This window comes from Amphiprion ocellaris, chromosome 6 (genome assembly GCF_022539595.1).
Source record: "Amphiprion ocellaris isolate individual 3 ecotype Okinawa chromosome 6, ASM2253959v1, whole genome shotgun sequence".
Lineage (NCBI taxonomy): Eukaryota > Metazoa > Chordata > Actinopteri > Pomacentridae > Amphiprion > Amphiprion ocellaris.
This window is the reverse complement of record NC_072771.1, coordinates 22,426,836-22,444,151: the sequence shown is the minus strand read 5'-3', so window position 1 is coordinate 22,444,151 and position 17,316 is coordinate 22,426,836. Positions and strand designations below refer to the sequence as shown.

At 40.3% G+C, this 17,316-nt stretch overlaps 1 protein-coding gene and 1 long non-coding RNA gene across 20 annotated transcripts in view; one reads left to right on the top strand and one right to left on the bottom strand.

Annotated features, from left to right (window-relative positions):
* The window catches only part of mef2cb (myocyte enhancer factor 2cb), a 71,548-nt gene extending 60,834 nt beyond the window's left edge, over positions 1–10,714 (bottom strand). For 12 of the 19 annotated variants that reach the window (XM_055011532.1, XM_023261056.3, XM_023261060.3 and 9 more), the window contains exons 1-2: positions 10,461–10,713; positions 3,017–3,137 (exon numbers count right to left, since the gene is read on the bottom strand). The gene's annotated coding sequence lies outside the window, so the exon portion shown is untranslated. Of the gene's footprint in view, positions 1–709; positions 1,301–3,016; positions 3,138–10,460 lie in introns of those variants that run through there. The other 7 variants (XM_055011536.1, XM_055011535.1, XM_055011542.1 and 4 more) reach the window with 3 other exon arrangements.
* Positions 4,938–17,316, top strand: part of LOC129349153 (uncharacterized) — a 28,330-nt gene continuing 15,951 nt past the window's right edge. The window contains exons 1-3 of the long non-coding RNA XR_008602046.1: positions 4,938–5,106; positions 6,011–6,153; positions 12,589–12,662. This is a non-coding gene — a long non-coding RNA (uncharacterized LOC129349153). The remainder of the gene's footprint in view (positions 5,107–6,010; positions 6,154–12,588; positions 12,663–17,316) is intronic.

Here is a 17,316-nt window from a genome sequence, read left to right as displayed (position 1 = left end):
TGTATATCATGATGGGGTTATTGTGATCATTAGTGCACCTCAGTTTAAATTACATGTAAAGAACTATATACACACAAAGAAACAATATATAATGTGTAGCTGGTTTCTCTTGTATGTTGCTTTTTTAAAAAAAACAAAACCTCAAAATTTTTAAAACTTTCAAACCACGTATTTTTAATTATTTTTCCTCTTGTCTTTAACTGAGTTTTAAAGTTTCCGATCAGTTTGCATCATACAACTGCACATCTAGTCGGTTCAGCACATATATTTTACAACAGTAGTGTAACTTTTCACGTGCCATCCCGTAGCGCATTAGAGGACATAATGTATTATGTTAAGGAGGGCAGCCTGTTCAGTTTTTCCTGTAGCTTTAGGACTGTGCGCCTGCATGTGGACACGAGAAAGCTGCACAAGGTCGAGCCAGCACCTAAAAACACGAACCACATCTCCCCTCTCCTAATAGACCATAAACAGCTATTTGGTGTCGCGCCGTAATTATATGACACAGTTGTCACCGGCACGAGTGGGGAGAGAGAGGGGGTCACAACAAATCAATACACGCAGTTAAGTGTACTTTGTTGGCGAGGGGGAGACGTTCAGCGCGCATCAAAATAGAGCCCTCAAGTTTCCCTGTGGAAGGTTGAGAAAATAAAACGGAGATGCGGTGTGCGTCTGTGGGTGTTTGCGAGTGGAAGTGGCAAGTACTTACTTTATTTTCGCGTGAAATCTTTGTCCGTGGGGTTGAAGCGACAGATAACAAAACGAGCCTTCCGCCGGTTGTTTTGGCCCCGGCCGTTTTGACAGGGGAGCTTGAGGGGGGTGAGGGGGGAAGAAAAAGGCTGCTTGCTTGATGGTGGACGGAGTTCGCCGAGACGCACTTAAAATCCAGGAGCGCAACTTCGCAGAGGACGGCGCCGGGAGGAAGAAAAAAAAGTAACCTACAGTACGTGGAAGGAGTCTCTATAATGTCAGAGAAAACTACTCTCTCTCTCTCTTGCTCTCTCTCTCTCCCCCTGTTTCTCTCCCTCCCCCCCTCTTCTCTCTCTCTCTCTCTGATCGGACAGTATCTGCTCTGGAGGCGGTGAGGACGCAGCGCCTGGTCTCTCGCTCCGTGCGTCTGCGAGGTGCCGGTGAGCGGCGAGGGACTCGGTGGAGCTGCTGTGGTCGGAGGTTGGAGGTGGTGGACGTCTGGAAGCTTGATACTGATGTTTTGTATATCTTTTTTTCCCCGTGTCTTGCCACAATCCGAGTCTTTCCCCCCTTTTAAAAAAAACCAAACACCCTCTACTACTACTGCTCTCCCGGTGCGCGGAGAAATAATCGATTTCTTTTCCTCTCTCCTTTTTTTTGACTCCTGAAAGGGGGCGGTCTCACATTTCCCAACTCTACTTTAATGAACGAGGCATGGCTCCTTAATGCTTTATTATCGCGCCAGCCCCGATAGAGTGGACGCACAATTAACTGCTCAGAGAGGACCACTAGAGGAGGAGGATGGTGGTGGTGGAGGGAGGAGGAGGTGGAGGAGATGTGTACTTTAACTAATGAACCAACGTTTAGGCGTGCAGCCGACTGTAGACTGTAGAAATCTGCGCCCGAAAAACTTGGAAGTTCTTTTTTGTTGTTGTGGCACATTCACTTTTCTTTTCACATTTCTGCCACATCAAATGGCAAGTAGGCAAAAAGTTTAGTCAGTCTTGGACATAAAAGTGTCACCAGAATCTGTTTATTTCCTTAAACTTATCCACTTGTTTGTGCAAAAACCTCCTGGTAAATTTGCACAAATGATCTCACTCTTCTTTTAAAAGATTCATTATGACACTTCCTGCAATGTGATGGCAAATAAATTTTTTTAAAAAAGTTGGCCCATCTTGTTGGGACTCCCAAATAATACCATTCTTCAATTCTCAGCAGTTCCCTAAATGTCTCTAAACGCCTTTCTTGAGACACTGCTACACTTTCCACCTCCTGCACTGCCAATCATTCTGCAGGACCCAGCTATCTTCCAGCAGATAAGCCCTGACACAGACAGTAAGCACTGGGGAATTACCAAGCCTTTATCCATCCAACCAAATGATTTCAAAACATCCACTCTATTAGTGTGAAGATAACAATTAGAACAGCAAGTTTGCCACTTCAGATAAGACACAGACAGGCAGTGCAGTGGCTTTTCTGTGCAGAGATGTATCCCAGATAGCGCCTTGTAATACCAGAGTTCTATTATGCTCACATTATATGGCTGCTGTATCAGTTTGAAGATTTTTTAATAGCTGTCCTGAATGACGCCTGTTATACTCTAATCAGGTCTCACTCGTGAGTTTTCATCAGTCAACCCACACACAAAGAAAATCGTAGGTTGTGCTCAATGTGGGTGGTTAAAAGTTCATATTTGTTAATGGTAAAAGTTTTATTTCTAGCCAATAATCTTCTAGACTAATATTTCCTTTTGGTCTAAATGCAGATAAACAGTGAGGCACTCCCTGGTGAGCTGAGCCCTGCTCTACACATGTAGCAATACTGCCTGAGTGTGGTGTAAGTGGACACCAAGCGGCTTCCTAATCTTTCCCCTCCTTTGAAGTTTACCTGTGAAGCATAAACTATGTATCTAGTCAGTCAGTCAGTCAGTCAAAGTAGGAAATGGCGGGACATCGGTTAATAAATAAATCAAGCTGGCTAATCTGCTAGGCAGGCGGACATTACAGCCTGTAACCGAAGCCGCTGGTGTCTGATGACTCTGGATACCACCTTCACATCACCTGACCCTTTAATCTTTAATAGCATTTCCTCTGGTTCCTAGACCTCCATAATAATCAATAATATGTAGTCTGTTAGACACAGTGGGCCCATAAATGCTACATGACAGATATCAATATCATTCCAAATGAGCATGTATGTAACACTGAGTACACGTATTTCACACCTTTAATAGACACAATTTCATATTTTCAGAACTCCTAACTTGCATTAAGTCTGTCCCTGATATATGGATATGTATAGGTGCCTATGTGACTGTACCTACCACGTTCAGTGTTCCTTCGTCTTCTGTCTCACGTATTCGCTCTCACAGTTGTCTTCATTGGCTGTTAACAGGTCATTGGAGAGGTCCTTTCTCAATGCTTCAGGTTGTCTTTGGTTGGCACCTTGGAGGAGAAGTAAAGTAGGAAGACATTAGTGACATGATTTGCATGTATGTATGCACAGACTTGCGCATAGTGAGAAAGAGCTATGTTAAAATCAATGTAGCGTGTGTGTGTGTGTGTGTGTGTGTGTGTGTGTGTGTGTGTGTGTGTGTGTTTAATAGCCGTATGAAATAAAGAGAAATAAATTGGGAGAAGTGGATTGAATACATTTGAATTGTGAAAAATCATTAAACGAGGCAAACACTGGCTCATGCATATTCATAAACGACTGTCTGACTCGTCTACGGGATAAACCTATGGTGAAAGCATACTAACAGCCTTATTCAATGCTCATACATTTAATGCAAAGTAGGGAGGTCCTACTGTATATTTTGCTCTTGATACTGCAGAGCGAGGCTCCACAGCTAAATCTAAATAGGGTAGAAGCAGCTCAAAGCATTATAGCCAGATTATTATTTCTCTGTATTGTGCAGTTCAAGGTGTGTCACATTATGCTATTTCAACCTGATAAATTTAGAGTTCGTTACACAATAAGCGTGCAAACGAGCTCAGCGTGTTGCCGGTTAAATATTGGAGGTCGTGGAATTTGTGTTGTGTTAAGACAAACAGTTTTCTCAATAATCAGAACGAACCACATTATTAGTTTCTTGCTGTCTGCAACTTTTCCCAGCCCAACCCATTTGTCACTGTCCCTCCCTGCCCCTCTCAGAACATGCAACGCTGAACTTGTGCTCGGAGGAGTGCGTCTACGAGTGTGTTCAAATGCGGGGTGACAATCTCATCAAAGCCTGAGAAAAATCAGTTTTGCTGTTTGCCAAAACAATTATGTAATTTCAAATATGTCACAGTGTGTATAGACACACTTTAAGGCTTTTGGGTAAATGCAATTTTGTGACGTTGGCATCAGTCGGAGAGGGGAAACTGCGACTGGATGTTAAGTCAAACACATAAGTGCGGTTTGCTGATATTGATCTTGCTTGGATTGTTTCTTAAGCCTCTTCTGGCAGTCACTTCACAGCATGTGTCACGCACACACACACACATGCAGAGCAGCTCGTCTGAAAATGTGTGTGCGCGCGTGTTTTTGGTAACAGAGGGAGAAAGAAAGGAATGCCTCTCTCAAGAAAAAGATAAACACAAACACATTTCCAGGGCAAACAGGAACAGCTCGGGCTCAGTGCAATCTGTTGTCGATCATGCTCACGTGAAAACACAATCTGCCTGTCACAGTAGATGATGTTGTCAAGCACTCTGCCTCACTGCTCCTGAGAATTAGCCAGCTATTACAGAAGCGCTACGAGACACATGGAGTATTTGTTGTATGTCAGATATGTCTGAGGATGCTTCCAGCTTGATTTGGTATTTACCGCTTTCAGTCATTCTTCATGCATTTGTTCCCTAATGAATTTGAGAGACAATTGGTGTTTTGACATGAGATTGATGCTACATGATGTGACGACCAAAGCCTTCACGGAGGCACAGAAAGACCTGCAGGCCAATTTAACTGAGAGGCTCAGCTGGGAATCTATAGATTTCATTTTTGCACATGTGTATGAAGATGTTTGCATGTTTGTTTGTCTTACAGTTAGAGTGATTGAAGGGCAGTCCTAGCCTGAGTAAAGGTTTCATTTTTCCTCTTAAAATTTTACTGTTGAGAAGATCTATCTATCTATCTATCTATCTATCTATCTATCTATCTATCTATCTATCTATCTATCTATCTATCTATCTATCTATCTATCTATCTGTCTATCTGTCTATCTATCTATCTATTTTTATTTCACTTAAACCTCACCTTATTATATGCTTTCTTTGTTCACAACAAATGATATTCTCTCTATACAGGACTTGTTCAGTCCCGAACATCTGGGTTCTGTTCTCAGGCAAAACATACCTGCTTTAGATGTCACCTGACGCTTTGTCGGAGAGATGAGAGACATTTCCCTGCCGATCCGTGTTTGGTCTTTGTGTAAGTCATCCAAAGTGTTATACTATATGTGATTTGGAGCTCCCTACTAATAAGGTCTATAATGAAACTCAGAGGGCAATATCATCAGTAATTACAGTCGGAGGAATTGTAGCCTGGTACAATATAATTAGGGGAGCAAAGGTGGGAAAATCAATTCTAATTAATTAAAATCATATGTCTTCATTTTTATAAAAAAAGAGGGAAGAAAATAAATTCATAATTATAGAGAGGTAATTATTTGTACACTCAGATGAGCTTTTGTAATATGAAGGTGCAATTCTCCCTTCTAAATTCAGCTTTCAGGCAAAATTATTTTGATAATTGTACCTCTGAAACATAGTAGTGAAGCAGTAATGTGTTTAACTTGGGATCATATACACTAGTGCCTCGAGATAATTGCTTCTGCAAAATTTATTATATGTAAATATAAAATATTTTGCTAATCATACATACTGTATGTATAAATATGTTGCTGCTGATGACTAACTTGAGCAGCACTAACCACGGTGCTGTCAATTCTTTTAATTTTTATGCTAAATGCACCAACGTAGTTTTAGAAGCTGTATTTTGGGGCAGCTAATTATTTCTTTCGCAAGTAAGAAATTAAATGAAAAGAAATGAAAATAGTTCATTCTACTTAACATTTGGTGCCACATTTCAGTTGTTTCAGTGAAACCACACAGAGCCTTGATTTCAGTAACACAATTTTCTTTTGTGTTTGGGCCATTAACACTATCTAGTCAGCCTCATTCACCACTTTTACAGCACAGAAACAGGCTTGAATGCGCTAATAGCAAAGTCACAAGGACTCTAAAACTGTTTGGGCCACATAACAGCCCCTTACCAAGCAGTGCCAAACAAGGGACACCACAGGTGATTTGCATGTGTTGTGTTTAACCAACAGTATTCTGTCACTACACCTTTTCTGCATTATGGATGAGGCACAAGCCGAACAACAAGCTCTCCCTTTGTTCTGCCTGATGCTCCTGTTACATCATAGGAAAAGCCCCATGGTCCTGTGACTGCGCCGTCACACAGCGCTGCTGGGTGAGTTGTTGATCAGACCTGTTGCTTTTTCACTTTGCTGCACTATCACATGTATGCGCACTTGTAGATACAAACACTTACAATTTACAAACATCTTCGATATATTTTCATTCAAACATTGGATTATGGCACCTTCTGAATGTAATGAATCATATTAAGCGATTTCAGTAACACAAAGTTGTGTTTTTGGAAGAAAGAGCTCAGGTTGTTGCCACACTTGATTATTAAGGCTTGATACCTGCTGGTTGACTGCTTACTGATTATATTTATAATCAGAATTCTGTAATTTCACATGTTTCATAAATGCATACATGGCAGGTGCCATCAATGTGCCATCTGCTGTATGAAAAACCCTCTGTACACAGACACTGCAATTAAGTGTGCTGCCTGCAGGGGAGGTCTGCACCCTTCTCAGCACAGAATAAAGTGGTTTAGCACATGGGTTAACTGGAGGTATTCCCAATACAATGTTTAACCAGCAATTTTGAAAAACCTGCATTAATTTAATTTGGTCAATAGCATGATGACATTTACATGCAGAGCAATCATCTAAACTTTTAAGCAAAATCATTTTTTCAATAGAAATGAAATATTTGTAACCACTATTCTACATACAAATTATTTAATTTTTATTATTATTTTTTTAAAATTCTAATCCCTGGCGCTGTTTTTCTCCCTCCCCTGCTCCTCCTCCTGTGTCTTCTCTGTGCTGTAGCAAGTATAATCGCAACGCTTTCTAGCTGTATATCAAGGGCTCAAAGTTCTCTTTGTTTCCATAGATTGCTTCAAGAGAGGGGAAAAGAGAAACTCACATTCTGCTAATGATTTTTCCTCCTTTTGAATGGTTGGAAAGTAATTCCCTATGAAGTGCTCCAACACAGGCACAGTTATTTCATTGTTCTCGCTGCCCTTTTCTCTAATTGTGCCCATAAAGGGGAGATGCCAGTGCCAGTTCAAGGGGTGCCCACCGGTATTTCTTGAAGTGGTGCAAAATGCAGCGCTTGAAAAACATGATTAGTGTTAAATATGCGGCAATGGAATAGATCCCAAATCTGACCAAGTTCCATGATCAACATGTCAGAGAGTAAATGCAGGGTTAAATTACCCAAATTTACAGTTTAAGTTTGGTTCACAGTTACATATTTATATATAATCTTCATGAGGAAAAATGACAAACATGTGCAAATGAGTTCTTGTAGATAAAGGAGCAAAGATGGAATTATTGTGCTGTTATGTCGCATAGCAGACATGGGAGCTGTTTTCCCCATTTCACTGTAAACATTGGTTTCTTTGAACCATGACCATGATCATTTCTTAAACTTGAGCACATTTAGAAAATAACCGGTAAAAAATGTCCTGCTGACAGATGAACCAAATCACTAATATAAATTGTGTTGGAAGGTACTGGCAATAGATTTGGTTGTTCGGAGGTGCTCTAACCGGGTACAATGCCACTATTGTGATTTAAGAAGAGATTTCAGATCAGAGTTCACAGAACACAAGTTCACAGTTTTATTATTTTTGTTACTCTTTTGGCCACACTTTTGCTGATGAAGTTTTTATTTGACAGGGACCCAACTCATAAACTGTAATATATCCAATTGTAGCGTCACAGATTACAGTCCCCACAGTTTTAAATTTGCATAGTAACCATTACACAGCAGAAGTCGCTCCTGCAGCTGTTGACCTCAGCCAATTCTCTTGACAATTAAAGATCACTCAGCATAGCTGTGCAACTTCTCCCACACTCTCAACAAGCAGCTGATAGCGTCTCACTGTGAAGAAAAGCAAGTGGAGTGGAATGTAATGTGTGTCTAAATGAGGATTCCCCAGCTCAGATGTGTGATAGCGAGGCCTAGCGACCATCAGCGCAGGCCCGTGTTACATGGTAGAGCTTGGCAGACAAGCGGCAGCGTCTAAAGCTCTTTGTGCCTCCAGGATCACCCCCGACTCATTCTTATTCAGACATGATCAGAGGGGAGGCAGGCAACTAAGATTAGCTGCAGATCAAAAGAGCTGCCTAGCGCCAGCGCTCGTGTTTTGTAGATTTTGGCGGCCCCGGTGCATAAGCGTTGTATCGTGGCGGTGGAGCGTCATACTGTTTTCTGGCCTCGACAGTGCTCAGGGGGGTAGAAGGAAAGAGAGTTTTTATACAGGAGGACAGACCACTGCTGGAAATCTTCCAAAATTAAATAATAAAAAGGGTAAAAGGGAATGAAAAAGAAAAATAAGAGCAAAATTACTATGCTGTTACTGTAAGCTATTACAGAACCGAGATACTTGTGCTTTCCATGCCATCGCAGTTGAAACTGTTCCCATATGTATAATTGGTCTTGGTTCAGTTATAATTTGTTTAAAAAATGAAATGCACTTTCTACAGTACCAGAGTTTCAGTAACTCAAGAGCATCTGGAGCAGTGGGGCCCACCAAATATCCATGGAAACTAACTACTACCATGCTTTCTGTCAGCAGCCGCAACAGAATAACAACAAATCAGCAAATTACTTCTACACTGTATCTTAACCTTCCAGTTAATTTACACAAAAACACCAGTAGAACACTCAAAAAAAACATATCTGCTTTGAATTACATTCCACTAAACAAGCTGAAACAAGCGGTAACCACAAATCTCTGTAGAAATCTCCATCTGAGCAAACTTCAGCTTTTGTTTTATGAATGACATTTAATGTGTGGCTATTCAAAACTTTGAATAAAATTTGATATTCACATTCCAGACATTACTGCTGAGGATAAACAAATATTCCCTTGCTATTCATAATACATGAAAATACAGAAAGCGACAATGAAACTAATAGCAGAGTTGGAAGGTGGAATCACAGGATGAGGTGGGTTTCAAAGGCAGAACGGCAACTGCGTAAGAGCGCTCGCCACCCTACGGAGAAAGAAAACAGCGCGTTTCCTTAACTCCACTGACCATCAAAGCCATGGAATTTAGGGGTAGAAAACTTAATAAGTGAGAACTGAGTTGAGCCGAACTGTTCCTGTAAACTGGGTCAAAGTTTCTGAAGTTCTGTTTTTTAGGTTAATAGTATAAGGACAGCAACTCTCTCCTGGAATAAAATAAGGGACATGGACGCATGTATACTTCTCTAGCTATGGTTTATCTGAGCATTTTCAAAGTCTGTCCATGTCCTCTATTTCACTTTGTTACAGATTTCTCAGAGACAGAGGTATAAACAACATTTGTATTCCATTGTCAGAGTTGTTGTGGAAGCAGAATTTAAAATCAAATCAAAAATAAAGTTAACTAAATCTCAAATGCAGAAATAACTTAAATCAAACATTAAAGGAGGAAAAAAAAATCCAACAGATTCATTCACCACTTATTAAAATAAAACCAAATCTTTTCTTAGGTATGACATACAATTTGGTTGGTTTGGGACAAGTGCACTGCAGCCGAGACCTTTTCATGTCCCATGTGAACCTGTTTGATTAAGAATATTCCTCCTTCTGTTCATCTAATATGGCAGAAGTTTCTCATTTGTTTCAAAAGTTTACCCTGTATGTCTTACTGAAACACCAATCTGCATAACATATATTGTGACTGAAGTGTATATTTGCCCCTTAGGTAGCTACCTTAAAGGAATGGGTCATCTCTAAAGCAAACAGCATGTTAAGGCCATGCTCCTTTCTCTCACTGATAACTCCACACTGTACAGTGTGATGTTCTAAGCAATTACCCTTGAAAGTATGGGTAACCTAAACTGACTGTGAAGAATTAGAAACAGAAAAACAACATGGTATAAAGTTTCACTTTAGTGACTTAAACCATTTGTCTGGCCGTAGAGAAATAAAAATGTAGAGTCCTAAAACTAAACACACAGTTCCAGGAGCCTCAATCAGCGATTCCCCAAGTGCTTGAGAGAGGTGATTGGCAACAGCTGGGACCTGACTCCTCCTTCAGCGCTCTTAGAGATTCTCTGGTGTCTTTCTACTTTGTCAAGAGCAGGAAAAACTCAAAGTAAACACCAGTTAAGTATATCTTTTGGCCCTTGCTCACACTGGTATAGTCATTTCTGTGTTGGACTACATGACAAAGACATCATTCACTAAATTCTGCAAAGCTGTAATGAAACAATTAGGCAACAGTGCTTCCAAATACATTTCAGAGCAGTTTAAATTGAGCAGTTCAAATATCAAAATTATGGCTTAATCTGTTAAACATGTCATGACCCGCTGTGCAGAGTGCGGTTTGAAATCCTGACGGAGACAGGTTTTCCACTGACAGAACGAGATTCAGACAAGAGGGAAAAATGGAAGGGAATAGGTGTACTGTGAAAACTCACCCGTGCCTTTTTCTCTGCTTCCCCAGGAAGTTACACCCTGCAGCACCAGCTGAGGCCCAGCTCAAACTGTTAAAAAGGTTTCAAAAGACAGGGAAAACAAAAGAGATAGTTGACAAAAAAGAAAACAAAGAAAAAAAGACCAACAAACTGCCTAAAATAAATGTCCTGCATGTAATAAAGCCAGACCAGCTGGCTTTGAATAGAAACCCCCGATTTGGGTTGTGTGTTTGCCCCCGATCTCTGCCTGAACTGAAACCAGGTCTGGTTCTTTCCAGCCACCCCCACCACCCCTACCCCTCTGTCCCAGTTCAATCCACCTGCCCCCATCACTCTTGGGTAAATTTAGCCTTCTGAGGGATCAGTATCACCCCCCCATCGCTGATGCACACACACACACATACCCCAGACCTTTGTCAGCACTGGCATATATGCCCCCCTAAGAATGCTGCCATCTTCACAGGGGCAAAAAAAGACTTCCCTCCCCTTTTCGCCCCTTTACACATTCACAGCCCGAAACTGTATAGACAACATTCTTATTAGTTGTGCTCTTCGGAAACAGAGCTATTATATCTGGAACTGAATATCCATACTTTGCACAAACTTTCACAATCTTTCTGAAATCCCTCTGCAAATATTTTATAAAAGTAATGCTGTACGAGATTAAATAGCACAGATCTCTATGATCCCTGATAGAGAGTTCATTCAAAAGTTATTATTTCTCTAATTTCATGATGTGGGATATCAGAGCTACTAAACATATATATATACATATATATAAAAACTTGAGTTTTACTGTAACAAATACTCTTACCTCTTTCATAACCACAATCAGTGTAATCTGTGAATCATAAATAAATTAGCCACTGGAAGAAATTAGCCAGCATTGATACCATCTTGTCAAATGCCAAAAAACCAGGTGCAGTGGTATACACCTATAATTTTGAAATTAAAAGCTCATTTAGCTGAGTATAGCTATGACTAAAATCCACCTACAGTCTTGTTTTTTTTCCCAAAGAGCCATAATGCTCAGGAAATGTCATTTTTTCATTACAACCTGATAAAAATCATACCTCTCCATCCAAAAGAAAACTTGCTGGCATCCTGACTGTAAGCCATTTTTACTTCTAAATGATATATTCAGTGGAGTGTAAGAATCAACAAGCTTAAATCATAATATCCTCGGTGATTGTTTGCACATTAGCAGAGTTTTTGTGGGGGTGGCACAGTTTTAATATTTTCCAGTCACGCTCTTATACCTGATGCCAAAATCTAATGTAGATAATGACACAGAAGGATACACCCAAATTAGTGTTTTATGCATCCGTCTCAAATCAGCCGATTCGCTAATGTGAAGATTGACGATATAACGGAAAGATGAGCACAATATAGATTGGTATTTTCCCAGAATACATCCAAAAGAGAGGATCCACAGTGAGAGGAGCAAAAACAGCGGTGTTCCCTGGATGATAGGTGTTCACACTCCTGAGAGCGAAATATACTTTGTATTGATCTGGTTGTATTATTTACATGTTTCTGGGCACAGATAATCGACTAATCTGCTTATTTGGGGGAATTTCTGTCACCATGGCTACCTGTACCCCTATACATTATGGATCAGTGTCTGCTCTGCTGGTATTTGCAATGACCTCATGGACAGGAATTCAGTAATTTGTTTGTGTGGTAAAAGGGTGGAGAGTGGACGCATAATTTTTATTAGGAGTTCATTTAATTATGACATAGGGAGGGATTCAGTATCTTGATCAAGCATGTTGACATGACTGGCCATTTACTGACTAGTGCATGTTGGCTAAAGACTTCCTGCAAACACTTTTGACAGCAGAAGCTCGATTGGATGGCATTTTAGCGTTGTGTCTCCTTTAAGGGACAGGTTTGGGATTAAGCTTGACTGTCTATTGATGAGTGTGTCAGGATCAAAGTGGAGGAAAAAAACATACTGCATGAGTATGTTTTGTCCTGTTTTTGTCCCTTTATGTCCTTGAGTATTTCTATAAAGTAATTTTTAATTTTTTCTTAGCTAGTTTTCCATTTCTAGTTTTGTACTTTGCTACATTTAAAGTCACATCCATTGCAGAGTAAAGGTCACCTAAACTGTGTGTTATGTCAGCAGCTCCAGCCAAGAAGAAGCTGTCTGCGACTTCAAGAGGGCAGAACTCCACGTCGGTGTGTAGGGGTGCACCTCAGGTAAGCAGTTTAAAAAAATCACAAAAATTAAGTAAAATGGAGGCTTATTTTTGGATCATTGGTTAGGATTGGTAACAACTTGGCACTAGTGATTTACTCTAAGTGATCAAAATCAAACCTACCAACGATGTTGCCTGTTCAACAAGTGCATGGTGAGTCTGGATAAATGCTAAAATGCTCACAGTGAACTTTTTAGGTGTCACTTCTACTTTCAGTGAGATGTGCGCCAATTTTATTCAGATTTTGACAATCCCTGTTTTGACTGCAACAAGCGCCGACAAACTCAGCTAGTTAGTAAGTCACTGTTTAGGGGGCACTATACACAGACACAGTGTTCAATAACAACGTAATGTTATACGTGCACACTAAGCTGTGTGAAAAGCTCCACAGACTTTCTTTTTTGTTTTAATATGTGTGTAGTGGCTGTGGAGTTCATGTTGTCTGTCTTAGTGAGGCTTTTTTCTGTTGTTAATTCTTGAAGAAGTGGGCGGCTCTTTTGTCTGTGGGCAGAAACTATGATTGATTGTCGGTCATTTTGATATAGTTGTCTGAGTTGATTATTGGTTGGGACATAAGGGCTTTCACGGGGGAACTTTAGGTAATACAATACAGTTTTGTTTTTAAAATATTATTTAACCAACTTACTTCTATCTGAGGTCATTTTTGCGCATTTTACTTCTACTTCTGTAAAATTTCTCGAAGGTAACAGCACTAGTTTCTATCTCTGCTGGTTTGAGCATATGGATTTTGTGTCGCCTGTGTATTTACTGATGTGTGTGTTCATGCATGTGCCTTGTAATTATGGAATTCATTCATCAATGTATATGTGTGTGCTTATGTGTTTTTGAGTGTGTGTCACTGAGGGTGAGGTTGTGTTTCTGTGCTATGGCTCACAACACTGTAGGCTATGCCAGTGGTGAAACACAACGCGTTCTGTCAGCTGAAAGGTGACAAGCACTCAACAGGAAACGTGGCACGGCGTCCCATCTAAAAAACTGCTTTCACTCCGTTTTATTTTCTCTCTTTTTTTCTGTTGCTTTATCATTAAATCATCAACAGAAAATTAAAATAATTATTGTAATGAACCCACTGACAGGTTTATGTAACTCTGGGTGGATTTATGAGCGCTTTTATAACAACTCTACAGTAGTCTGGGGCAGCCCTACAGTCTCGCTCAGAGCTGATGGTTATAAGAATCACGTAAGAGTACATGTATGTGGGTGTTACTTTCTAAAATTCCTTTTTAAATGATAAAAATGCAGAGTACCGTGGTAAAACTAATGCTTTTTGCTGAATGTTGTCGTGTATGTATGTGCATGTGTGTGATTTATGTGTGCCTACTTGTACTACCCATATCATGACCACTTAAATCTGTTTACACGATCATATTGTTGAGACCTGATGCCTTTATTGGGACAAAGATGAAGACCCCATAATGTAAATCATGCACTTTTAGGCCGCAGGCTTGAATTAATATCTAGTTTTAAGGAGAGGTTGAGGGTGAGGAGAAGTTACATAGCAGCTATATTTAGTGATAGGATAAGTCTCCAGGAAATGAATATAAGTCAATGTAATGTCCTCTGAAGTTACAGCAACACAACTGTGTGCGTGTGTGTGTAACACAAAGGATCATATCTTCTTTTGCCAGCAGTCCACTGCATGGCGTGAGCTGACTTCAGTGTGTCTGCCCACCCCTCAGCTCCACACAAGGTGGCTCTGTGTGTGTTCAGCTTCGGAGAATGAGGGGAGGCCATGGCACACAATCACCTCTAAGCACATACTTTCTGCCCCGCAGCCCCACCGGCCCAGACACAAACCTACGAGCTGTATGTTTATCAAGCGTCTCAGGGTGAGACCGCTGATTTAGGACCCCTGCTCAGGTGCCTGTAACCGTAGTTTTCATCGCAAATCACTCTCAATGAAAAAGATTGAGGTGCTGACTCTAAATCAGCGCTCCAGATCTGATATTTTTTTGATAAATAACAGCTGAGGCCCTAACCCAACCAGGACCTCGGTAGATTAACAAGAGTTGACCAAACTGGTTCTCTGGCAGCTCTCTCCTGATGAGCTTTGTTGGTTTTATAAGAGGCCCCCTATGCGACAGGATCTGATAAAGCACAGCAGGAGGAGGGTTTGAAAGAGAGCTGCAGAGGACAAGAGAGAAAGATTGAGAGAGACAAGGACACAGAGAGATTGAGAGAGCGCGAGAGTGAGAGAGCGAGTACACACCTCAATCCAAAAACAATATTTTGACTGAAACCTTACCCTTTCCATCTGGGCCTTTTGAAGGGTGGATTATGACTAGTGCCATGGCTAAGTCTTTAGCCCACACTGTTCCTTCTGTAAGTCTAGTCTGACATTTTTCCAAAAGGGTAGTTGTACAGGAAATAAATGTGAGTCCTGTTACTACGGCAGGGAATTCAAAATATATATATCACATATACTATGCGTGATAGTTAATTTAATGACTGAAATAAAAGCATATATAAAATCTTCAAATTCAAAATACATGCAAAATCTCAAAAGAAAGAAAAACATATGCATCATCTATGTAATCTTGAGTGAAAAAACATTCACATCTATCAGAAAGACTTTATTTTTTTCCTAGCGGCTTCCTTGTCTGTTCATCCTCTCTTGTGCTGGAGAAAAACAGAAAGCATTTTCAGGTGACCATGGTAACAAAGCGAAGCAATTTTCCTTGCACTTACTGCTCTGTGTTTGCCTTAACTTCCACATAAATCTCTTCTATGTTTCTCTCACGCAGTTTCTGGGGGGGAGTGCAAATTGTGATGTGTGTTTTTCTTCCTTTCTTGTAACTGTATCCAATATACAGCATATTTACTGCATAGAGATGTTGTTTAATAGTGAACATATATATTGTGGTGCTTTCTGAACTTATTAGATGATGGTAATTGCCAGAAGATCTCCCCTTCTCTCTTTCTTTCTTCTCATGCTGCGACTCAAATCAGCCTAAGGCACCATCTTTAAAGTGACGGGCAGTCCAATTGAAACGTCAGCCCCATATCTGCAATTTAGGGGAAACGTCAAAGACATTAGCAAAAGAGTAAGAAAGGGCAAAAATAGGATGACTTTTTGATTAGCCGCATCTCATAAGCTTTCGAAGTAGATCGGACCAAACTCCAAGTATCAGAAATGAGCACTTGATTAATATTCGTGCTCGAAGTTTTAATCACTGACATTGCTACTGTGCAGCCACATCATTCAATTAAATCTCAATACGTTAACTCTCATTTTCTCGTCCTGTCACTCTTTGAGCGTTCTCACCCCTGAGTAAATCTCTGTGGCAGATGTTTTGACTTGAAAACCAATAACAACTGAGGCCGTGATGAACTTATGATGCCATTTGAACCCATCTTAACTACATACTATAGTACTTTCAGTTATACAGTATTAACTCAGTATATGAGCCAGACCTGCTTTGAAAGCATTCCAAGAAAGAAATTGGGTATTAGTGTGTTTTTCAAAGTAAAGCTATATTTAGCATCAATGCATAAGGAGTAGAGCCTTAGCTTGTTGAATAAGAGCAGTACATACTCTGCTATTATCAGATGTGTTTGCTGCAATAATATATTTAACTACATGAGACATCTTTGCATAATAAAACATTAATGTTTTATGTAAACATCTAGTATAAATTATTGAAATCTAAGCTAGATAAGGCCACACTTTCTGATTTAGCAGTTTATCTATACACTGAACAGCCACAATATTAAAACCCCCTGCCTAATAATAAGTAGGTCCCCCTCATGCCACCAAAATAACTCATCGGGTCACAAACACAGTCTGGAGGTGTCCTGTGGTGTCTGGCTAGCAGGATGTTGGCAGCTGATTCTTTGGGTTCTTTGGGCTGCGGGATGAGGCCTTGGTAGATCCAGTTTGTTCACATGAATCCTGTGGATGTTCAACCAGCTTGGGATATGAAAAGTTTGGAGGCTGGATTTTTCTGCTTTGGGCTTTTTGTCATGTTCCTCGCAGCTTTTGTGATGTGGTGGGACACACTGTCCTGCAGGAGGCCAGTGCTATCAGGCTGTGGCCTTGCCATAGGCAGTTGTGCGTGATTTGGAAGGATGTTTAGGAGGATGGTACGTGTTAAAGTAACAGCCACATGAATGCCAGCAAAACATTTCATTGTAATAAGATGTTCAGTGTTATACAGCTGTCACTGGTTGTAATGGTGCAGCTAATTGTGGTGATTTACACACCTTTTTAAAGAAATTCACACACTTTCAAGCTTCTTTGCAAACTTGCCATTTCCTGTTTTTTTTTTTTATCACGTTGACAGCTCATTTTCAGTTTATCTTAAGTATGGGTTCAGTTAGTGAACCACTAACTGCCAACTACCACCAGCTTAAGACTTATTTATCGCCCTATATATATATATATATATATATATATATATATATATAGAGAGAGAGAGAGAGAGAGAGAGAGAGAGAGAGAGAGAGAGAGAGAGAGAGAGAGAGAGAGAGAGAGAGAGAGAGAGAGAGAGAGAGAGAGAGAGAGAGAGAGAGAGAGAGAGAGAGAGAGAGAGAGAGAGAGAGAGAGAGAGAGATACAGATACAGATACAGATACAGATATAGATATAGATATAGATATATAGATATAGATACACTGCTGCCTTTATTAGCAAAG